This window comes from Triturus cristatus, chromosome 10 (genome assembly GCF_964204655.1).
Source record: "Triturus cristatus chromosome 10, aTriCri1.1, whole genome shotgun sequence".
NCBI lineage: Eukaryota > Metazoa > Chordata > Amphibia > Caudata > Salamandridae > Triturus > Triturus cristatus.
Genome location: NC_140593.1, coordinates 200,630,102 through 200,656,700, shown reverse-complemented (window position 1 = coordinate 200,656,700; position 26,599 = coordinate 200,630,102).

Below are 26,599 nucleotides of genomic sequence, written 5' to 3'. Positions count from 1 at the left end.
TATATAAGCCTGATCAACAGGAAATATAACACATAATTGACTATCCCCACTGGAGTAAGTTTCACAGGTAATGCTCCTAAAATTCTGAATATGGGAGGATGTATTTCTCTGATCCCAACAAATGTGAGTTCTTCTTGTGCTGCGAGTTCGGATTAGAATATGCAACAGACGGGATTTGGCCCCATGCGATCATTCAAGAAACAGCCAAATCTTGGTACGCCCATTTAAGAACCATCTCTAAATGCAAACCGTAGCACGCAAAGAGAAGGGACTGCCCCTGTTGCGCAACAAAATCTTACCGCTCAGGAGATAGATGTATGGATGAAAGCTTTCACTGCTCCCCTAAGTAACACTAAAAGCTCAGAATTGAGTGTAGGAACAATTCAATCACCAGTGAGAGTAAATTTGGTGGATGTGGCTAAATTAATGTTATCATTTTTGGATGAAATTATTAGTGGAAATCTTGATTTGGATCAATTAGATTCCTACCAAGAAAATAAACTTGCATTTATGTGTAAGGATGTTACCGGATGTACAGGACAAGTTTATGAAAGACTATCTGAATTAGCTCAGAAATATTAGGTAGATTTGAATAGGACTAAAGATTTGCAGAAGAGTTACCGCATATGTTTTAATGAGTAGGTCATGAGAACATCAGGCCTTAAAATACAGAATAGAGAAATGATTCAGAACATTCAAAAGTGGAGTGAGCTAGATAAATGGGAAGGCACATGGATGAAAAGAAAGACCCAAAGAAACCTGTGGAAGAACTGCCTCTTCCATAGAAGAGGGAGCAGATGCCTCAAAATACCCCTTCACGAAAGGGTCTAGCGGAGGTTATATCCATGTGCTTTGGAGTATAAGGGATCTTGCGTCATTTACTAATGACTTCCCAAAAGTAAGAGAAAAGCCAGTGGAATGGTGCAAGCAGTTTGAGTGGTTTGGGAACATTTCTAAGGTTTTGTGGGTTGATCTGAATACTTTGTTCAATATTGTGGTTCCAAGTGATTTGTGGGCAGAAGGTAAACAAGACCAATAAGGAGCCAATGAAAAACCCGATGATGAAACGTCCGTCGCCATTGTTGATGAAAAAGTATCAGCAGGTGATGAAATTTCTGAAATCAAAGGTATCCCTCAAAGACATTGATTGGGTTAAGAGTGACAGAATGATCCAAGAACCAAAAGATTCAATCCATGCCTCTTATGAGAGATTGTTGGATGTGCTTAAACAGTATGGTGGAAAGGAGACTATTTAGCCTAAAGATATGGGACATTTTGTGTCTAGGTTTGTGACTGGATTGAGACCTGAAATTAGCATGATGATTCAGCAGCATTTGATTTGTTGGCAGAATAAGTCAGCTGATAAGATTGTGAGGTATGCAAAGTGTTATAATAATTGAAATAGACATGAAACAGAAGACATTGAAAGAGAAATTGATGGTTGCACAAACCAAACCCACTCAGAGAGGAAGTCAGAGTCCACCTTTTGTAGGGAATGTTGTTCCTGTGCAAAGAGTGTAACCGCAGGTAGCTGCTCTGGTGCAAGGTGGGAGTGGATTACAACCACAATGTAAGGGTTGTGGTGTTCTGATTGATCTAAGTAATGGAATTGAGGTAGTACTTTAAAGAAAACCAACCCTTTTCACTATTTCAATAAGTTGGGGCATTGGAAGAGGGAATGTCGTCTTAATCCTGCTAACCAGGTTCAAAATGTACGGTTTGCACAACCCCAGAATAACAACCCTTTCCAACCACAGAATTTGAAGAGAATGAGAGTACTGAATTTCTATGTCTCCCAAGGTACAGTGATGCAAGTTTGGCAACCCCCGATCCCGTAAAAAAAATGCGAATGGCCCCAGACTGAATTTGAACCAAGTTCCAAATATGAATCAGAATGCCTTCAAGAACAATAACCCGTTTCAACAGTATTCCGTGTTTGATACTTTCGAGAAAAATAGCTCCAATCAGTCTGCCTGATGGTGCGTGAGGGGGGAGGACGATTGTGTGCTTGGCGCAGTCTTGGATGTAGACCAAAGTGGAGAAGTGTGGCTCAATGGTTAGAGCGGCAGACCCTGATGCAGAGGTCTGGCCTGGGACCAGGGTTCAATTCCCTGCCTCGGCGGGTCTTGGGCTGAAAATTCCACGGACCTGACAATTCTCGCCTCAGTGCCTATTCCAATCATGGAGTCCCACTCTGCAACTCTGGGCAATAGCTTGCTTAATCTCCACAACGGCCCCCACAACGCTAAGGATGCCTGGCCTCCACCTTGGGGGTGCCCAGGAGTGGACACCTCACAGGGAAAGCCAGGATGGGTTCCACAGCGGTATTCGTACAAGTGCCTTGAGACCCTTGCGGGTGAGTAGTGTGCTATACAAGTATCAATTTACATTTACATTCGTCGGTGGTGAGGTGAAGGGCCCCATGTCGTTTTTGATCAACACTGGTGCTACCAGCTCTACTGTTTGAACAGTCGAAGTTTTAAACCTACCAGTGCCTGGGAAAAGAGTCCTAGTTGTAGGAGTCGCAAGCAAATAACAAACCCCATAAAGGAGGAAGTACTTGTGAAAATATGGTCATTTGAGGAGAATCATAAATGTCTGGTGTGTGATTCGAGTCCTGAGCTTCTGTTGGGATGCGATTTGTTGTGCAAGTTGAATTGCACCATTTACTTCACAGGGTGTGGAGTTCTAGATTTATGATGGGAACTTTGCTTTTAACCCCTTCAGCGCGGCGCGGATTTCCGCGCCACGCTGAAGGTTCTGAGCGCGGGCGGGGCCATGACGGAACGGTTCCGTCATAAGCACAGCCCAACCGACGTGCATGACGGAACCGTTCCGTCATGCGCGTCGAAGGGGTTAGATTGGCAAGTCAGGATTCAACAATTTAACTATTTCCTATGATGACAAGTGAAGTGTTACCCTCAGATCTCAAAGACATGATGAAACTGGTGGTTTGGGATTTTTCAGGAAAGGCCATTGGACTCATCAAAGGAGTTGAGCTGTCTGCATACAAATAAAGCTCAAAGCTGAGTATCCAAGAACCCCGCAATATAATTTGACTCCTGAAACTATTGCTGGAATCACTCCAGTGGTTGAGTCAATGATCCAACAAGGCATTTTAAAGGAGATTATGAGGAGTCCATGTAACTCACCCGTTATGGGCTTACAGAAGTCTAGCGGTAAGTACCACACTGTTTAGGATTTGAGAAAGAAGAACTCAATTGTGGTTCACTGGCATCGACCTCTGCCAAGCTTTTTTCTTGAAATTGTGTGAGGATAAATCAGTTCCTCTTTGCATTTCGGTCCAGCAACTATATTTTGGCATGGTGCAGAGTTCCACAGGGGCATATGGAAAGTCTGCCTATTTTCAACCAGATCCCCAAGAAGAATCTGGAGTTCCTGATCATGCCCTGAAATTCAGTCCTAGTTCAGTACATTAAAGACCTGTTGGTTGTGTCAAATACACAAGAAGCTTTTGAGATTGATACCATTGCCCTATTGATCCACTTGGCTAAGAATGGACATAAAGTGTACCGAAACTAGTTGCAGTACTGTTTAAGGGAAGTTCTGGATCTCAGACATCACATTGAGAAAGGAGCAAGGAAGGTGTCACAAGAAAGAATCTCAGTGATTATGCCAATTAATCCACCAACAACACAGAGAGAAGTCCGGATGTTTTGGGAATTATGGGCAACTGTTGTCGGTGGATACCCAACTTTTCAAAAGTAGCTAAGCTTTTACAGAGGATGACACACAAGGATGTGTCAGATCCAATACCCTGAGATAATGATTGCTTGTTCGCCTTCCTAGAGCTGAGAGAAAGTCTCTGTCATGCCCCAGCTCTGGGAATGCCTGATTACAATAAACCATTTACTTTCTTCTACAGTGAGAGGAAGGGCTGCACTCTATCAGTGCTTACAGAATGCATGGAGGCGCTTGACGACCTGTTACATACTTTTCAGCTAGCCTTCACTCAGTTGCTGCAGGGCTGCCAGAATGTCTAAAGTGCATGGCGTTGATGGGAGTCAACACAGAGAGGTGTAAAAGTATCATGGTGGGTCTTCCATTGACGTCTTTGTTCACCACTCCATTGAAATATTGTTAACCAGAACTTGAACACAGCACTTGATGAACAGCTGCCTCACTAAGTATGAGCAGATCATATTTACGGCTGAGAATGTCACATTGAAGTGATGTGCTGTTTTAAATCCTGCCACCTTGTTGCCCCTCCCCGATAATAACAATGAGGAAGGTGAAGTGGAGCATGGCTGTCTCAATGTCACTAAACTGTACACCAAGCCAAAACCAGACATACAAGATGAGCCACTACCTAAATCTGACTTTGCAATGTTTGTGGATGGTTCATGTTTTTGAGACCATGGGGGAAATTGAGAGTTGCTTATGCAGCCTGTACAGTTTCAGGATTGGTTGAAGCTTCATGGCTTCAATGAGTATTCTCTATTCATGTGGCTGAATCATTGCTTTTACCAGAGCATGCTATTTTTTGGACGAGTTGAAAAGGACAATTTTCACTTATAGTTTGACTTTGGTGTTGTGCATGACTTCGGACAGTCATGGTACCAACGGGGATTTATGACTACTTTGGGGTCCCCCATAAGGAATGGTGAGATGGTGAGGAAACTTCTTGAAGCTTTGTAAATGCCTGCCCTAGTTGCGGTTGTGAAATGCTCTGCACACCTCAGTGGAGATGACTAAGTGACAGTGGGCAACAGGTATGCTGATGAGGTCGCAAAGTACTATTCTTATAATGCTTGTACATTTAATGGAGAGTATACGAATGAGGGAACAGATAAGACCAATTACAACTGCTTATATATGGGAGGAGGTTAAGAGGCTTCAGGAAGAGGTGTCAGAGGAAGAACAGCAAAGTTGGGTCAGAACAGGTTGTGTCAAAGGAGTTGATGACATTTGGGTTTCAGGAGCTATAAGATGTGTGTTGCCAAATAGTCTTTCTGCTACCAATGGCTAGGTATTATCACAGCCCTGCTCATGTAGAGAAGGATGCCATGGTCCGCTTGTTCAGGAAAACCTGGTTTAATCATAGATTTAGATTGATGGCAGTGGCATTGTGTTACAAATGTGTTATGTGTCAACAGAACAATGCAGGGAAGAGAACTGCAGTAACTCTGAGCTACATAGGAAGACCAGGGGGTCTATTCAACAAAATGTAGTTGGACTTTATCAAAATGTCAGTGTGCATTGGGCTGAGATACATTCTGATGATTGTGTGTATCTTCTTGCGTTGGCTTGAGGGTTTCCCCACCAGAAAAAATGACAGTCTCACAGTAGCTAAACTGTTGTTGGGGGAATTAATACCTCATTTCGGATTTTCAACTTTACTAGAGTCAGAACAAGGGACACACTTCAACAATGAGATTCTGAAAATGTGTGCAGGTTTACAAGTGGAACAGAGATAGCATTGTAGCTACTGACCTAAAGCTTCAGGTCTGGTGGAGCAAATTAATGGCACGCTGAATTCCAGACAAGCAAACGTGTATGCTTCTATGTCTTTGAAGTGGCCTGATCCTTTGCCTCTTGCATTTATGAGTCTTCAACAAAGACAATGAGATAGCCGGGCTGACAGCAACTGCACTACCTAGGCTGGCCACGTAGTGTTCTTGGTACTTGTATTGCCCACCTCAAATGGCCAGCTGCCACATGACCACAAATAGAAACATGAAGAAGGAAGATGAGAGCCAATACACACGATCAGCAAATTACAGAGTACACAAAGTAATATTCATTCAACAGTCGATTTGTAGGTTTTGTTGTTTGTGTTTATTTTACACAAGCTCTGTGTGCAGCTGTAGAAACAGCCAACGAGTTTCGCCCTAGCAAGGCCTTCTTCAGGGCAAAAAGGTATTGGGGTATATTCGTCAATGGATTCAATCCGGTAGTGTATAATACAAGCAAAGCATCCTTCTTATGGATGTGATCTCCAGAGAAGAAGCCTTAGGCAAATTAGAAGTGCCTACGTATTCTCAATCAAGAAGTAGTGTACGTGGCCTCCAAGGCGGAGGTTAATCTCAAAAGGGAAATGGCTGCCTCCATTGTATTTCGTAAGAGTACTTGATTTAATTGGTGAGTGTATCCGATCTTGAAACCAAGAACCGGCAAGCGTGGCAGTGTACGCTTGCCGGACACAGTTTCAAGATCTTTTACAATCACCGATTTAATCAAGTACTCTTACGAAATACACTGGAGGCATCCGTTTGCAATTTATGAGTCTTCATAGCATTCCTGACAGGATTGTCCCCCCATGAAATTATAATGGGCAGAGTAATGAGACTTACAGCTGTACCTGCAAATGTTATGTGAACATAACAGGTGACATTCTATGTTTCATCAGGTTGAAGCAGCCAAAGTCCGCCTAATCAGGTGCAGTGCCAAGACCTCAGTCCCGGTGACTGGGTGTTGGTAAGGAAACATGTGAGGAAGAGTTGTCTAGAGCCCCATTGACGTGGCCCTTACCAGGTGATCATAGTCACTGCAACTGCTGGAAAGTGCGACAGACTCCTCAAATGGGTGCACGTTGTCCACATTCGCCGAGCTACATGTCCCCTTGATGATGTAGCAGCACCCCTCCCAGAAGTGCCAGTGGTGGTTGAGAGACCACAGGAGCAGGTTAGTCAAGCTGTAGGGGACCATAAAGAGTTTGAGACAGGACTCGTTCAGCCTGAGAGGGGTCTTGATAAGTCAAAAGTTGGAGCTGGAGAGACTTGTCCTGTGTTGGAGATTGAGCCAGACCCAGACCCCGATGAAAGGCCTAGTGCTGTAGAACTTTGAATGGCAACTGGAAAAGATTGGCTGAGAAGGCAAGAAAGAGGGAGACTGAATGTGATCTCCAAACCTTTCCAGAGGATACTAAGCATTCTAATTTGAGTTACAGAGAAGGTGCAGGACCTGCACTTCGAAGATCAAAAAGAGCTAGACTGCTCTGTTAGAGGTACTCATCCCCTGAATGGACATACTTCGCTGCCGATGACAGAGAGAGAGAGAGTTCTGGGACTTTCGGGATAACAGCGCAGACCCAACTGAACCTCCTTGAACTAAACATTCTGATCGAATTGCAGTTTGAATTTGCCTTACCATCAAACAGACTAAGGCATTTCACTCTGGATGTAATTATTAGACTTTGCAGGAGGAGAAAGAAGAGTACCTAGGCCCGAGTCTGCTGAAGGTTGTCAGGGTGTCATTTTAGAAGAACATGGAGTAATGCTAAGAAAGTCTAATGAAGATTTTGTGAATACATTTTGTCACATTCATGTGAAGTTTGTTTTGCTAGCTGCACAAGTGAAAACCAACAGAGGAGACTCTGCTGCTACTACTTTCCACTCAATGGTCTGATTTTAGAGAAGTCATAGAAATTAACCCTAAAACCAGTAGATATAGGTACATAATAGTGGGCATATTAATAATCTTAGTTGTAGTACTAATTGTTTTGCTTGTAGGATTATATCCACCTACATCTAGTTGAGTGGAGGACCGGCCCGAACTTAACCCCAAACCCTCTCCCTCTGCTGATAGTAGTCTATACCTGCTTGATGACAAGGAGATACTAGTTGATCTATCTAGAGGAGATTACTCTTTAAACGCTTATACTAAATTGCTTTATGAATTTTTTTGACATTATGAATGTGAGGGACTTTTCAGAGAGGCAAGATGGTGCCTGAGCAGTGGTAACCCGATACAGCTCCCCGGCCCGGCCGGCCCTTACGTATTATAATGATCGGCCTTGCATTGCCGTAATCGCTATCAGGACTAAAAATGCTTTCATGAAGATTCCTGCCCCCTACCGCATGAATATTACTCTGACCTTGAGGCAGCACCGGGATCGGTTTGGACGACGAGCGTCATCGACGCCTGGAGCTGGAAATCCGGTGGCTCCTGAATCCTCACTTCACGCAGCCCTGCGGCTGCTCTCCACGGCGCGTTACACTACGTTATCGATATCGGCGATCTCGAAATTCCTGCTGACAGCCCTGGGAGAAGCGCAACAAAGCAATCACCGCCCTAAGATACAATAGTGGATACTTTGTCTCCAGCTAACAAGCAGCTCCAGAGGAAACCAAGTAAGGATGTTGGGGCGAGGAGGGAAGGCTGTGAAAGCAAAAAATAATCAAACATTGGTAACTAAATCCACACAGCCTCATAAATTGGAAGGGCCACTGAGACGCCCAGAAACACGGGGGCTAAAAAGTAGAGAGCAAAGTGAACAAAATTACCGAAATGAGCATTCATTAGTCGATGACAAGGTTAAACAGAGCAGAAAGCCGCAAACCAACCCAACAAAGCAAATGGGAACTGCACACATTTCACAACCATTGATTTCCAACATGTTTAGCCCATTAGAGGTGGGGAGACAAGGTAACAGAGATGTGGATGGGACGGCAGCTGGAGATCAGGTGGAGATAACTGTGTCAGGACCAGATGAAGTGGTAAATCAAAGTTATATTTGTTCCTCTTTAGAAACCTCTAACAGGGAGGTGGTACACCCCGCCTCATCTCCTACTAATATGGAAGCGGCCAGAGAACCAGCAGATAACACTGGGAAAATTCAACAGTCCGGCAATTGCCTGGTGGATGTGTCGCCCGTGGGTACAGGAATTTTAGGGCTGGAGTTACATGCAAAGAATAACTTGCAAGGAAATACCGAACGCCCTGAACCCCCTGACATTCAAGAAAAACTTTGTTTAATGACAGACGACTCAGAAATGTATGAAACTGGGATATCAACATCTAGTGAAGAGGGAAACGAAGGAGGAAAACATGAATGGAGCTCAAGCCCAGACTCAGATTCCGGGTCTCTATGGCAAAAGGCTTCTTCGTTAAAAAAAAAAAAACAAGAAAAGAAAAAGGGGAAAAAGACACGCAAAAATGGTAAAACCGCCGACTCCACGGACCAGGGTAGCAACTCCGAACTTAGATGGGATTACTCTTCCTCCCAATTCGCGACACCATCAGATTGCACTGTACGGACAGGTCATATTAATTCTGCATCTACAAATCCGAGCGGGAGCTCCAGAAATATGGAAGAACCTACCCTTACGGAAGTGCTACAGTCGATTAAGGGCTTCCAAGGAGAAGTCAAACAAGATAATCGCAAAAAACGGCAAGCCACGCAAAAACTCCAAGGCGCCATCAGAAAAGTGGGGCGAACTTGCACTGAAATTGCAGAAAGGATGACATCAATTGAAATTCGAGCTGAGAATCTAGAAAAGGACGTTTCCGTATTGAAAGAACAAGGGGATGCTCATGATGCTATAGTGAAAGACCTAATGGGGAAGATCGAGGAACAGGAAAATAGAATACGATGCAACAACTTACGCATTCTTGGGATACCAGAGGGGGTGGAAGGAAATGATCCCAGGGCGTATATAGTATCCCTCTTCAAAGGCGCATTTCCTGAAATGCAATCTTGGGACTGGGAAAAGGAAATACAACAAGCGCATTGATTCCCCTTGACACCCTCGAAACGACCCCCGTCACAAGAACAATATCCCCGTGCTATTTTAGTGTATTTTGGAAATTTTCTTTTGCGTCAGGCTCTTTTCGACATTGCTAGACCTACAAATAAAAAGGAACATAACGGTGTCACCTTCTTTACTAGGCCAGACTTCGCCCATGCCACTGTTGAGCGCCGATGGAGATTGAGGCAGATATTCACACCATTTCAGCAAATTGGAGCAACTGTATACCTACAGAACCCAGCACGATTAAAAATCATCTTTAACGGGGTCATTCGTAGCTTTATGTCGGAAATCAAGCATATCTGCAAGAAATTACAAGGACAAATAGAGACAGACCTAAAGTTTGATCTTTTAGAGGCTTAACTCTAATAATTAATGTGTACCCTTGAAGTTTTGATTGAGTGACGTTACTATAAGAGTGGATTTAGGTAAAAGGGGCAGTACAGGGCACAGGCCGGACCACGGGGGAGACTCGGGACTCCGCCTTCTCAGATGAACACACCCTGGTTCAGGTTGAACCAGGTAGGCCTCAGTGGGCGGTGGCGGGGAGGGGGATGGGGATGGAGGAGGGTCTCTTGGGGTGGGGAAGGGGTTGACCTTAAGAACATTTGCTTTTTTACTCTAGTTATGAGTTCTACTTATGGTTTATTTATAACCTTCTATTATTTTTTCAAATTCTCTTTGGTCTTTTTGCTGGGGGTGGTCAGGAGTAATAATCATGACTCATCCAGGGCTTTAATGAAAGGATTAAATTTCAGTTTTAGAAATGAGTAAATTGCGTGTAGCCACATTAAATATTTGTGGCTTGAATGATCCAAAGAAACGTCGAAATGCCGCTATTGCTCTTAGACTGCTTAAAGCAGATATCGTATGTCTTCAGGAGACACATTGACAGGACACAGATTCAAATTTTAGGTACATTAGGATTTAAAATAATAGGCGCTATATCACAGAGTGCAAGGACACGGGGGGTCGCAATATTATCTGTCAAAAATACACTTCAGTTTCCACGCACAGCAGCGGATCAGAATGGGAGGTGGGTTATAACCGAATGCCGTAGAGAAAATGGGGATGCAATTACGATATGTACAGTCTATTGCAGTATTGTAGATGGTCCTGCAATTTTCGAATATTTAAATAATGAATTGGCTGGGTGGTCCTTTCCCATTATCATCTGTGGCGATTTCAATATAAATATACCATCCCACCAAAGGACTGTATCCGACACAAATTGGAAGTACACTGGTAGGAAACCTAGAGTCTTTAAAGTTCTGAAGACCTTAAGTCAGGAACAAGCATTAATAGATGTTTGGCAATCACATTATCCCACAGACCCGGGCTATACTTTTTATTCTTTTCCGCATAGAAAACCGGTTAGACTAGACTACATTTTTACATCTCATTCTATTCTACACAAGTGCTCAATAGAAAAGCATACACAAATCATATCGGATCATAATCCCTTGGTGCTTGAAATACGAGGGGAAATAAGGGTTAGTCAAGACAGGATAAGCTGGTCGTTTGATCGTTCCTTACTCTCTAATGAGGAATACTGTAGATACATGAAACATTGGATACCCCAATTTATTAAGGACAACCTGGACAGTGCTAGGATCGAAGTGGTCTGGGATGCACTCAAAGCAGCTATAAGGGGCGAAACAATGAGCTTTTCATTAGCCCTTAATAAGAGGAATCGTCAATTATTGGAGTCCTTACAATTACAATTGGCAGCCGCAGAAGGAAATTTGATTAATGTATATAGAGACAGTGAGGATCCCACAGACGCGTTGGCGAAAATACTTTCAGCCAAATCATTAGTTATGGAATTATTGCTAAAGGAGCAGCTGACAGATTAGATGCTTGGAGAAAAGAAGCATATGAGTGCAGTGAGCAAGTAGGACACCACCTTGCGATTAGGGCCAGACAAAAAGGCTAAAAAAATTCCATTACGGCAATTAAGGATATCTCTCAGATCATAATTACAGATCCAGAAGGTATACGTAATGAATTTTTTAAATACTATCAAAGCTTATATCAAGAGACCACTAATTTTCACTTAGAGAATATTATGATTTACCTTAACCAATCTCCAATAGAACAATTACCTTCTGAAGATCAGGCACGACTTGAAGAACCCCCAGTACGGGTAGACGCTTTGCTATGTATTAATAGCCTTTCCAATGGTAAAGCAACAGGCTTAGACTGCATACCGGCAGAATTTTATAAACAATTTGCTACCGAAATCAGAGAACTCATTTTTCCCCTGTTTGTACATGTTTTTAAGGGGGGAAGACCACCAGAATCATGGTTTGAAGCAAAAATCATTGTCTTCTTAAAAAAAAACAAATCCTCACTAGATCCCGCATCTTACCGGCCAATTACATTAATAAATGCAGATAGTAAAATTTACTCTAAAATATTAGCGACCAGATTAGCAGGGGTGATTCACAAGGTAGTATCCCCAAGACAGCATGGGTTTATTCCTGGACGTGGGACCACAGATCATATAGGAAGAACTATTTCACTTTTTGATAATGCACAAATATCTGGAAATCCTATTGCACTCATCTTACTTGATGCAGAGAAAGCCTTCAACAGAGTTTCCTGGCCATTTCTCTGGGAGGCTCTGTCGAGGGCAGGGTTGGGACAACATTTCATACAGGCATTTAAGATTTTGTATTTTCAGCCAAGTGAGAAACTATTTATAAATGGTAAACTCACCAATTCCTTCAGGATAAATCGAGGCACACGTCAGGGATGCCCTAGCTCACCTCTCCTATTCGCCATATACATTGATCCCTTCTTACGCATGTTGGAGTATAATTAGAGGATTAAACCGATAATCAGTCTCGGCGGTGAAACAAAGGCGTTGGCCTACGCTGATGATATTGCGCTTGTAACATCGAACCTGATTGAAGCTATGGCAGAGGTAGAGCGAGAGGCGATGAGATTTGGTCTACTGGCTGGATATTCTTTAAATCGTACCAAAACTCAGATTATTTGTAAACATGTCAATATGGGTGATGATGTGAGACAGGTAGGAAATGCCACTTACTTGGGGGTAGATATAACCGCTAATATCGAAAAGCTAGTCGAGGCAAATATCGACCCCATGATTGACAAAATAAAATCAGAATTGAGGCGACTACACAGTTTACACCTCTCAATAATCGGAAGATGTATCATAATCAAAATGCTTTTTTCCCCTAAAATCTTATAACTTATAAGAACAATTCCATTAGAATTTAATCCCAAATGTATTAAAAAGATTGAAGATATGTTTTCCCGGTTTATTTGGCTTATGGGAAACCCAGAAGAGCATGCAAGTTTCTTTCTCTCCCCAGGGAAAGGGAGGGCTTGGCACTCCCAAACATCAAACTTTATTATTGGGCAACTACTCTTTTATATAATTATACCCCTTTTTCAGATAAACCATTAGACGACTTACCAAGCCATATCCCCACACCCATAGAATTAATAATCGGTAATCAGGCATGGGGGTGGGCCTGGAGATTCCTGAATGATTCTTACTACAAAAAAATACGGTATAAGACGCTGGCTGCTGGATATAAAAACTTGAAGGTAATCCGGAAGATGTTGGGGTTGGGCCGGTTGAACTACTATACGCCGATTAGCAACAATACTAACCTACCCGGAATCTTTAAAGATCCCACAACCAGGAGAGGGATTGACAAAGGTCTATCCAAGCTTGGAGATTTTTATTATCTCACTGATATAATTACCTTTGAAAATCTCAAATCGCAATATGGACTAGATTGGAAAGATTTTTTTAAGTACTTGCAAATACGGGATTTTTTAAAGAAGAAGGGCGGTGGCCCAATCGGATTCTTAAACAACCCCATCATTGATGAATTGAGACAGAATAATCAGTCAATTGGAATGGTATATAACTCACTTAACTCCTTGATGACAGATGATATGGGATATCGGGCTAGTAAATGGAAAACAGAAATTGATGTTTCAGAAGAGCTATTTCATTATTCCATCGAACTTGCACACAAGATTTTAATACCAGCACGACTCCAGGCGCAGTATTATAAAACCTGTTTTTCGCTTTATTACACGCCAAAAAGGATTGCCAAATGGGGAGCTGGAAAGGGGACTTTATGTCTTCGATGTGCATTGCCCCAGGCGGATTTAGATCATATGCTGGCATCCTGTCCCACTTTAAATATCCTAAAATCTGATATCAGGAATTTTTTTAAAGAGGCTATAAAAAGAGATATAAACCTCTCATCAGCCTTGATCTGTCTAGGGGTTGATCAAGAGACTCAAGGGAAGTATGGAGAACGATTAATTTTTATAAGTATGGCAATATATCGCCTTACCCTAACATCAGCCTGGTTAGACTCAACCCCACCAGTCTATTGTCAATGGCTGACACGCCTAGTTGCTAACTACAACTTTGAAAAAGCATTATATGGGAACAGGGGGATTCGATCTTGTTCTAAAGGGTTAAAAATCTGGGAACCTCTGACCAATGGCTTCTGAGATAGAAACTGGGGAACATGATATTCTTTTCTTTCTCTTCTCTAATTTCTCCTCTCTCATTCTGTTTTACACAGATACACTTTAGAACATTTAAGATTTATGAACACAATATTACCTTTAGATAGAAGGTCAACCTCGGGGTGGCAAGAGGCGGGAGGGGGGAGGGAAATAATTAAAAAAATAAATCTGAAAACCTGCATGAGATTATATTATTGAATTGATACTGATTTTTCTTTTTTCTTTTGCTATATTTCTTCGATAAAGCTTATTAGTTTTAAAGACATGTAATGTTTTTGAATAGGGAATCTGTGATTATATAATATATTCATGTTCTTGTGAAACCTGTAAACTTTAAGATTATCATTTCGCTATATTGGAAACATGCACCAATAAAAAAGAAAAAAAGAAAAAAAATGAATGTGAGGGACTTTTATGTCTGCCTGCAGTTACCCGCACAAGTTGCAGAAGGTATCACCTCTCACAACATAAGATATGGTGTCACTTGTAGCCTCCTGCTGAGCCTTTTCTATGGACAAGGCCACTTCCAAGATTATTTTTCAAATTATGATTTGGTCCTTTCAGAAGTTCCCTTGTTTAAACATTTAGAAAGACTTTCCTTTTCCGTAATAAATGGCAATGATAAAAGGTATTTTACACCTACCATGACCCTAGATACTGCCTATCCTCATAAGGATAATTTAATTTACATATTGACAGGTGTTGAGGAGAAATTATTAAACCTGATGGAAGATAATATAATATAATTGAGAAACACGGCCTACGTGTTGTCAACTATGCTGACGACACCCAGCTCCTTTTCTCGTTTGATGAAAAGGATGGAGGAAGGATATTGAGTGTTAAGAGCTGTATGTTGGATATAGCATCTTGGATGTCGGACAACTGTCTAAAGTTGAACACAGAAAAGACGGAGGTTTTATTTTTTAATAATAAATCTCCATTGTCCTCAGAATGTTGGTGGCCTACCACCTTAAATCCTGCACCGGCTCCAGTCAGGGTGGCTCGGAACCTAGGCGTTAAGATGGATACAGAGCTTTCTGGAAAGGATCACATTGCGCAGCTCTCCGCAGTTTGTTTTTGGAAGCTTAGAATGCTGCGCCGTTTTCTTTACTTCCTGCCTGTAGACTGTCGTCAAACGGTGGTGCATGCCACCATCACTTCACGCCTGGATTACGCAAACAGTCTATTCATTGGACTTCCAGACTATCTGACAGCCAGGCTTCAGCTAATCCAAAACGCAGCAGCTAGATTAAACAGAAATATCCCTGTCCGCCATAGAATCTCCCCTCATCTGGCCAGTCTACACTGGCTACCTATAAAGAAAAGAGTGCTTTTTAAGGCTATGGTACTAACCCATCGTGCCTTGCATAATATCGGCCCTCAATAGCTTAGAGCCAGAATTCAAAGGTACTCGCAAAATAGACTTTTAAGATCCAATAATCTGAATCTTCTTAAGGTACCTAAATTTAGAAAGGTCCGAATGGGCGGTCGGTCATTTTCTGTCCGGGCACCCACTATCTGGAATTCTATGCCGAAGGATCTTAGAGCGCTTGAGAAAGAAAATGTCTTCAGAAAGGCCCTGAAAACCTGGCTTTTTCTTTTGCATTGATTCATCTCCTCACTGGTCACAGCTCCTTTCCGTTCAGGTCTACATGATTAGTAACAGCGCCGGGACACCTCCGTTGGAGGTAGCTGCGCGCTATATAAGCTCCCATAACATAACATAACATAACAAGATAGGCGGAGGGATGTAAGGGTTAAAGCATCAAACCTAACTAGGATACCTAAATGGACCGAAGAAGAGATTGATCATCGAGCAGAAGGAAATCAAGGTGGCTTGGCTTCAGACTGGCAACATAAAGGGAAATCGTGTGCGCAGAAAATCAAGAATGAACTTGACACGTTATCTGTGGGAAAGAATGAATGTGATTCCTGCAGTTTCTTTGTTTGTGGAAAGGATGCCTTTTTCAAATTGCCTAAGAAACTGTATCGTACATGCTATTTAGGTGAAGTCATGTGGTACATTTGAATGATCCTGTGTGGAAACAGAATGTTTTTTGTTTTATATAGTTTAAACTAGACCCGAAGGTATCAGAGAACTTTGCATGAGCACCAGTTGCGTTACAGACAGTCAGATTAGTTTTTTAAATTCATTCTTTATTTGTTTTTGTTTGGCACGTGGAGATTAAGGAATTTTCCCAGAATCACCGGATGGTGAGCATCCCCGCCGAGACTCAAACCCGGTTCTCCAGCTTCAAGGTCAACCACCCTAGCCGTTAGGCCACATAAAGCCCCAGGCAAGAAGTTAGTGCTGGGGAAATTGTGGAAGATACTTTGTGTGCAATGGCCTTATCTGTAGTGGTGATAATGAATGATATGTAGGTAAGAAAGTTGTCTACTGTAATTGATGAGCTGTCCAGATCACCAACATAATATCAAGACAAGAAATTTTGATTTACAAATGATCAAAAATGTAAAATCATTTACAAAAATATAGAGTCCCTATACTTACTTTAAAAATTCACTAATATCATACACATAAATATCGACATCAAAAATGTCTAAACTTACATATATCGAAAACAAAAATATCGGAAACAAAAATAGCGTGTCTTATAAGTAACCAAACACTATGGGCCTCATTACGACTTCAGTGGGGACACCGCCAGCCCATGGTGGTGGTCAGGAGAATGCTGCCAAGCCAGCAGAATCCTGATCGCCACATTACAGCTGGACCGCAGGCTGGTGGTGTTTCAGTGGCACAGTCATGGCAGTGGCATGCTGTGGCTCTATAAAGAGCTGCAGCCAATGCTGGCCATGTTGCAAAGCTTCCTGGCAGTTGGGCACACTTTCGCTGCAGCCCGGTTTGCAGGAGAAACAGTGCGCGACACCATGCACAGGGCATGGGGGCACACGCAGAATGCAGCAGGAACGTATTTCCAGGGGACACTCGCCCCAGACACATGTTTGCATCCCAAAACCTGCCTTTCCACAGACCGTTTCAAAGCTTGGCAGAAAGGCAGGTCGTAATGTGCATGGTGGTGCCAATGTCTGCACCGCCTCCATTGCCTGCACCTATCTACACCACCGTGGGAGCTCAGCTCTTAGCAGAGGCGGCAGTCTGGAGGCGGTATTGTGGTGATCCCACTGCAAACCTTGTGATCGGGAGGTCCGGACCACCACAGAGACGGGCTCGGACTGCCAACACGGGTATGCCAGTCCCAGTCCTGCTGTACTCATGTTCAGGCCCTATGTCAAAAATATTGAAATCAACAATATTGACTACATAAATATCGCTAACACATGTAATAAATAGCTGTAGATATTATGAAAAACACAATATTCAAACCAACAAAAAATGTATCCTGCAATAATAACTGCAATATATAAATACATGATAATTTGTTACTTAACCAAAATATTACATTTAAACCATATCAACAAAAAACCTCTAAATTATACATTACACATATTTACATCCCACTTACATACCATTTCCTAAAATAAATAAATATAATATGAATTCAATTAAGTTACCTAAAATGCGTGCATAAAAACATTTAATTAGCATTTTCCAAATAAGGGCATAACTGGAAAAAAAAGAAATCAACCAAAAACAACCAATATTATTAAACTATACAAAACTATAACAAATAAAATAGCTTAACCAATTAGGCAAACAATATAAAAGCCAGAGTAATAAAAGCAAACAATATCTCAAAAAGCACCAAACATTTAAAGAGGAGGAAACTCTGCCAGACTTTCCCTGCAAAAGACAAGCCTGCAACCATACATCCACTTCTCCAAGTAAGTAACAATTATATTTAAAATACGAAGTTAAATAATTTTAACTTGTGAAAACAATTATTAATGAGCATTTACCAATGCACATTTCATAATGTTTCTCCTTCTCAACAGATTATCCAACCTTCAACTAAACTTCATCAACAACTACACATCAAAGACCACATAAAACAATAGGTGTATCTAGAAAACTGCTTTCAACGTACTACAACAACAATGGTTGAAAGTTCTTATAACCTAAACATGGTTAAACATAAAAAATGTAATATATGCAATAAATAAAACAACTTTTTCTCTTCCAATAGAAAAAAGCACCTGTTTCATGAAGAAGCTTACCGAGGGAAACGTTTTCAACACCACAAATCTTCTCTGAACAACATACATGTACATTTTAGAAAAAATGGAAAATGTATATTTAACTGTAAAATGAATAAACAACATTTAGTTATTAACTATTTTTCTATATTTATATTATTACTGTAAATAAAGACATAATGACAGAAGGTGCAAGAATTTATAACATCACAGAAGGGGAAACTGTTACTGTGTTACACAGAATACACCTACAGTCAAGAAAATGCTTCTACTGAACATTTCAATTGGAAATGTACAAACTTTTATTCTAATGCATGTTATGGGAGAACAGCTACAAAAGAAACTGTAGTATTTAATTTTAAAGAACATAACCACCCTCCCAATGTAACAGAAATAGAAGGGGGAGACGTTTAAAAAAATATAAGAGAAGCAAGCACCAATATCCAAGAACCCACAGCACAAATACTGAAAGATTTACTACCCCATGTACCAGAACATATAACAGGCCAATTACCATCAATACCCACCTTAAAACGCCTCATAACACCAACTAAAAGTGCCATCAGCGACACCCCACCCGCTCCTAAAACATACAGGGATGTTGACATCCCACCACACCGTACAATGACCCATAGAGAGGAACAATTTCTGTTCTATGATAATAAAAGTAATGAAAAACGTATACTAATCTTTGCTTCTCCTGGCAACTTACTCAAAATAGCCCAATGTCAAGCATGGATGATGGAAGGCATATTTAAACATGTCCTAAACCATTCTATCAACTATACACCACACATGGTGAATTTGAAAAAGCTAATAAACCTTTTGTATATGCATTACTTCCAAACAAACAAGGTGGTACCTACATGGAGCCTGCCACATGGTGCAGGGATATGTAGGGGGCCATGTTGGAGGCCCAAGGGGCAAGGGGGGCATGCTACTGGCCCCCAATGTAACTTTCCACAGGCCTTTTCATGGCGGGTTCTCTGCCATGAAAGAGTTGGAGGAAAGGAACATTGTTATACCCGCAGTGGTACCGGGCAGGCACTGCCTCCATTGTATGTATTACTTCACCTCTGATGGACCTTGTTGGATCCGTGGTGGTCGGTCTCTCTGACTGCCACCAATCCGCCCACCATCCTAATGTGGTGGGCGGAAAACACCAGTACGATGGAGGTGGGACTGCCACCGATGGACTGTCGGTGGCGCTCCCACCGTCATCATAATCAGGCCCTAGGTGTGGAATATGCCACCAACAGCCAATTTGCCTTTGAGGTTTGAAAAATGAGTGCACTAGCCTACATTATTGTCACAGAAGTAGCCAACCATTACAACATCCTACTGGAAAGTCCCTTTACCAAAATAATGAAGACAAACTTACCTAAGGGACTACTTTGAGTATACTTGGGTTGGCAGACTGCATATGTCAGGACACAGGCGCCAACCAAAATTCCAGATGCCATGGTGGAATATCTGTGACAGCAACTTGGCACAGGAATCAAAAACAGACAATGCAGAGGAATAATAGCATAGTGCCTTCCAATCCACACTAGGCAGAACTCAACCTACGCTATACAAATTACTCGAAGCCTTACAAAAAGAGCAAAGCTACTTAGGGCCTGATTACGGGTTTAATGGTCCCACCGTGAATAGCTTCAAATTCACCCCGATTGATTTTGCGGTCGCCTGCTGCATTACGATGTCAGATTTCAGAATGAAAGACCACCGGTGCACTGTCACTACTGATAGCCATATGCTGACCACCACGGCGTTGCTCCAGGAAAAACAGCTGCCATAGGCTGGTACAGAGAAGTTTCCCCACCATCCGAATTAAGAGTTGGATTTCCGACAAGCTGATCATAGCGGTGAAGCCACCTGCTTTGGGTCGGCAGAAACAAAGGAATTAGGGTGCATACTCACCCATTTCCTTTTCTTCCTTTCAGTCTCTGACATGGATCCTTCCTCCATGTCCTCCTTCACAGCAGCATCTTGACCCCGAAGAAAACAACCCTTTTGCAGTCAAAATCCAGGTATGTCTGTTTTGTAGTATTTACCCATTGACTGGACAGGGCCCATATGGTCCAGACTCCAGTAATGGGTAGTAGGTGTTTTTTCACATGTGTCATGCCAATGTGTATTTTTGACACTTATGCAGTTAGAATATACACACATGCATCGACAATTATGAAAAACGTTCACCACCATCAGACAGACCGCCGCCAGCCCATTGGAGACATCACAATACAGCGGGCGGGAGACCGCTGCTGCAGTGGTCTTCTTTGGACAACTGCCGTGGCAGTACAGTGGTCAGACCAACAAACGTGTAAACAGGCCCTTATAATATAACAATCCGTTACAGATATCTGTCCTAAACTAATCAATCAAACAAGAAAAATGAATGAAATGCAACAATTCAATACTAGACTACTTAGAAGCAATAGCCAAATCTATCCACTAAACTACAAGTGAAATCTACCAGGCACCTTAGAAACTACAGCATAGTACACCAAAAAATTTCAATATAATGTTTTTAATTACTAATAAAATATTAATATATCAGTGACTAAATGATACTAAATTTTGCACTACTCACTGAGATAATAAAAATATTAGTACAAGCATTTCAAAAAACGATTTTAAATTATTGAAAAATAAAACTAACTAGCAACGTATAACAATATCATAAAATACCAGCATAACATTATTTTAAATTGATCACATTTCCCATCCACAGCGAATTAATAAATGACACTTACAATTTGGTTGCTGCAGATGTCTCTCAGAATTCACATAGTTTAAGACAGTAATCCCCCAAAAAGTAGTTAAAACAATAATAAAAGCCCCCTAAAAAATGCAAACACTTTGGTGGAAGAAACAATAATCCATCGAAGCAATCCACAGTTTGTAGGTTCCATAAAAAAATGAAAATTATTTTGAAAAAAGAACCGGTCCAGTAAATGCATAAAACAAGGAAATCTATTTATAAATAATTTGTTTATAAGAAATGAATTCAGAGTTCTTTTTAAAAAAAAGGTACGTCCGACTTCTATTAAAAATGTCCAGGAAATGGAAACCTGAAGCAAATATATAAAACACCTTCCATACAAAGAACTACATTCCCAAATGTATACATACATAATATTAAACTACACAAAAATAGTTAGCTATACATACACTGCACATAACTGACATAACAAAAAGTGAGCAATACATATACTATACATAGCTGATATAACAAAACACTCTACTTCAGCTTCATGAAAACCAATAAAACACTCAATAAACTTATGAATGATACCACACACATCATATTCAAAACCTTCCTCCATCCCCCCAACATTACATACACCTTAAAAATCAGGGAAAATTAACTTTCCTTTACCGAAGAACAGCAGCACCTAACTGTTACATGTTCTTTCTAGAAATGACCCACAAATAACATCAATAGACTACTAAATGTAATCAGTGGTAGAAAAAAATCGCCGTCTAATAAAAGTAAAATACAGAATCCCCATAGGATTGAATGGAAAAATAACAAAAATGTTAGAAAAATGTTTAGTAAAATGTTTGAAAATGTTACACGTCTACAACAATGTTCAGAAAATGTATACAAAAATTGTAAAGTATATATTGAATAATATAATAACATACATAAAATTATTTTTTATATAATAATACTATTTATGTTAAATAACACTGAAAATGTATGTAAAATTTGCAAAAAATTTACAATGCTTACAAAACTATTAAAATGTATATTTTTGAAAATGTATTCCACAACTATTTGAAAATATTTGACTTGTTAAATAAAAAATGGCCAATTCTTGTTTCTAATAAATATATTTCAAAGTTATTAAAATGTGGCAATATATTTTTTTTCTTCAAAATTAAAATATAAAAATATTATAGGCATTATTATAAGTTTGTTTTTATGAGTTTAGCCGTCTGTGGACCGGCAGTGGCGGTCCGACAGCGGTGAGCTTGGTGGGCTGACTGCCGTATTACAAGTTAGGCGAATTTGCTTTGCGAAGACCGCTACCGAACCATTGACACTGCCAGCCAACTCCAACCGCAGTTCCCGCGGAGCAGGCCTATGAGGCTGTGGGAGCACCCGCCCAAATGTAAGTTGCTTTACAACCGGCGTGACCATGGCAGTCCAACCACCACATCTGAGACGGTGGAAAGGGAGGGATATAAGGTCCAAACTCACCTCCAATCACATCTTCTCATCTTCTACCATTATGGAGCCCATCGGAAAAGTCTTGCCACTGCTCTACCTGCTCAAACATGTTCAAAACCCACTCCACCATGGATAAAATCAGCGGTAAGTAACACAACTAGTTGATACCATAGACTCCTGTGCAAAAATATGCCCTGCCATGGAGCAGGCAAAGGAGATGGGGTTCCTAAGCATTTTGCATGTATACACAGATCCAGTCTGAGATTGTTTCTTAACACTCTTCAAATATACATCTGCAGGAAGCCACCTAGGCCAAAACATTGTTACTAGACCGGCACACTGTATCCAAATGGACACATGTTTCTGCAAATTATATACAGTGATTGTTACGTGTAGATTATTGTGTGTTCCACAACAGCGCCTCCTCTACAATATTACACCTATAAAAGTCTGTCACTTTTGCCCTTTCTCACTTGTCTCCCATGTTACTCCTGATCTTCACAACTCATGTAGCTTGCCATTTCTCAAGTGCTGGGAAAGTGAGATTGAAGTGACTACAGCTACCATGAGGCCTTGCCAAGTCAACTCTAACCAAGATGCTAAACTCCTTTTGCCCCTTCTCACTTGTCTGCCATTTCACTCTTGATCTTCACTTGTCATGCAGGTTACCATTTGTCAAGTGTTGGGAACGTGACATTGAAGTGACTACAATTACCATGATGCCTTGTTAGTCCAACCTTAACCAAAATGCTGTAGTGACACATTCTCATTGCACACATACCAGGTCTTGTTTTGATGTCAAAGAAACATCTGTATGGATGCGTCATTAAATTGAAACACCTTTTCTGCTATAACTCTATATTGGACTCTCTCACATCACCCTCATGAAAAGGCAATGCCAGTCAATGGGATTACGTAGAATCAGTGTGAGAGGCACTCTAAGGTTACAATGGAACCATTCCCTCCAGGATAGCTATGCCTCTACCATGGGGAACCATGAAAGGCTGGGGCACTGGGGCACAGTACATTTTTTCTGATAAACTTCATGTGCACTGGATCTGGTTACTGAAGCATATCAGGGACAACTAATAGCAGGACCAAGTGCCATGCATGTGTAGACAATGGGTAAGTCAACCTATTAAAGCAAACACAGCATTGACAGCATGTGACACACAGGCACACTTCTAGATGAAGTAGCTGTAAGGTAGACACAGCAAAATGGACAGATGTCCATGCAGAACTCCACATGTCCATGCAGAACTGCATTTGTGTATACACAAATATCTAACTTCAACTCATCAAACACATATCCGACCTACATCATAGGAAGAAGTGCAACCTAAATGATGTTTCTAGTTGCCAGGCCAGGCTAAAATACTTACCACATAACTAGGCTATCCTGTTCTAGGTTTAACCCTATAGTAGCTGATAAAACCCCACCGAAAGGGAAATAGCCCTCACCAGTGTAAACATATTAACAATGATAAACACCTGCACAACCACAAACTAAACGCCATTCAATGAAAGGAAAAGGAGAGTGAAGCAGGCATTTTTTTTTCTTCCTAAAGGGGCAAATACAATGTAACTTTGTTATACAAGGTAGCAGCGAGAAAGTCTGGGCTAATAATGTTCTGCTTGAGTTTTGTTGTTTAGGGGTGTCACTAAAATATTGTTTCTTCTTCCTTTTTCTTTTTTCAGTTTTGTGGTCTTTAGTCTACAGATGAAAGGTTTGGAAGCCTGTTTTATGTCTTAATTATTTATTTTAGAAACTGTAGAGAATCAGGAAATATCAAAATTATATTTGATAATTTGGCTATGTTTGATTATTTCACTGATAGTTAAAATGGCTGGTTTCATAAGAAACTTTCCATATATGTACCATCACAGACAGAGAATGGGTGAAACTCTTTGATTTATCTGTCCCCTTTCCTAGTGGGTCAGTATTGATAGGTGAATTGCCCAAAAACACAGGATTTAAATGTTCAATGCAATGTGTAGTGATAGGTATATGTGAAAAGAGAGCTGTCAACAAGCATCTGGGATAGTGGTGAAAACATGGCACCAGACTTTTGGAAAACATGTTACGCAGTGTCACTTGGAATGCTGCTGAAAAAAGTTCTTACCAAGTTCAACAAAGATTGGAGTGATAGTGTTCATATTTACAGTGATTCAGTTATGTTTATGAAAAAGTTGTGTGATGACCTGTCAAAATCGATACCTTAGCTGAATTGCTTCACTGTAAGAGATCCTTGCCATTTACTAGATGGTATGCGGAAAGCATCTTGACAATCTTCAGAGTTAATAAAGAATACTATTGAATTTGTAGTTCATTCTAGTGCACTGTTTCATTATGCACGGGAACTAAAATGCAAATATGTCTCATTTTGTATGGCAGCAAATAAAGTGTCATCCCAACTGTATCATGCAGCAGGTGGTTCTCAGTCCTAGAGGCCATGAATGATATATTTAAATGTAAAGGTAGGGGCATTTCTAAAGCACAGGGTTACTCCTGGCGCTAGTAGAGAAGTGGTCCAATCGAGGGGAGCATGGGTCAATATCAGTTGTTGGAAAAGAGCCATGTTTGTAACTTATTTTAGACTATAGGGGTTGCTTTAATCATCTTACTTCCATGGTGAGTTTGTTCCATAAAGACAGGGCCAGGAAGGAACAGGATCTGCCACCCGATCCTTGCTTTGTGGATCCAGGGGATTTTTGCCAATCAGAGATTTGCTGAGCGCAGACTCCTGAGGGGAGTGTAAAACCCGATTCTCACGCAGGGGCCTGTCACATGCAATACTTTATGGATAAACAGTAGGATTTTAAAGGTAAGCCTCTTCCCAACAGGAAGCCAATACAGGTCTCTAAAAAGTAGAGACACCTGCGTTCTGAACCATTAGCAGCCTATTAATCAGATGATCAAGCAGCTTCGTTCTGAACCATCAGCAGCCTATTAATCAGATGATCAAGCAGGCCTAAATACAGTGAATTGCCATAATACAGTTTTTTATTTTTTACAATTTTTAAGTCCTCATATGCAACAATCCAATAAAAGACGATAGTTATGGTGTGGTCAGGTTCTGGAATCGGGCCAAATACCCACATCCTGCTGGATGTTTCTGGCCCTTTTGCACCTACATTCAACCTTTATTTAGAGGTAGTAAGGTTGCCCCCACTTTGCCTCTCCATGGATTTAGGTGTCTTAATCCTTGGACCATTGGCCTCCTATTCTCTAATTGGGTTTGAATAATAAAGTACAAGGGGTTCCCCAGTGCTAGTTCTCTTCACTGAACCATTCACACAGTCCAACCTACCAAATCGCCTAGCCACCCTTAACCAAGCTATACAAGATGGTAAAATGCTGGAGACCCAGTCAATACAAATTTCTCTATTGGCAATTATGATTAGAATTAATCGAAGTTGCTCTGATAATTTCCTATTCTTTCCAATAAAGCCAAAATTATCCACCTCTATTTTCCTTTTCAAAATAGCCGTCAATATCTTACCCACTTCTAGCCCGTAAGCATAAACACCTGGGCACTGCCAAAACATGTGCACATCATCTGCTTTGGCCAATCCACATTTCGGACAGCACCTGATTTCCCCTCCTATTCTGGATAGTTTCTTGGGGGACCAGTATACTCTATGTAAAATAAAAAGATGGTCTTCTTTAATGGAGCATATTTAACAAATGACATAGTGTATTCAAAGATACTTACCAGAGATGTTAAGTCGTCATCAGGTAGAGCATCTTTCCACTTTCCCTCCAGAGGTATGTTATTTCACCTGTACCAACATCCGATACCATTTAGTGATTTATTTTTTTTGTAGAGGGTTGCCGCATAGTGCCGTCTCCCAGTTATTTGGGCCGCCCAATACTTGACTTTGAGCCCATTTTGTTAATTGGAAGTACTTAAATCTGGACAGCTGGTTGTTAGTTTCCTTTGATAAGTGCTCCCAGGAAATTGCACCATGCTTATCCGTTAAAGACCCCCATTTCCCAATTGCGGCTTCCATGAGTGGTGTGGACAGTGAATCTTGTAAACACACAGGAGTCCCAGCTGATTTCCAAATTGGGGCCATATGGCTATAGTAATGTAAATCTATTATTCTCCGAACTTGAATCCACAATTTACATGCTGTGCACAGGACCTTTAAGCGGAGCTTTTTTTAAAAAAAATTAGTGTGTCCGTATTTAAACAGGAAGTAACTGCCTTTGTTCAGCAAAGTCATGGGTCAGAGCTCCATAGCATGGCCGAATCAATTGATAATTTTTGGTTAA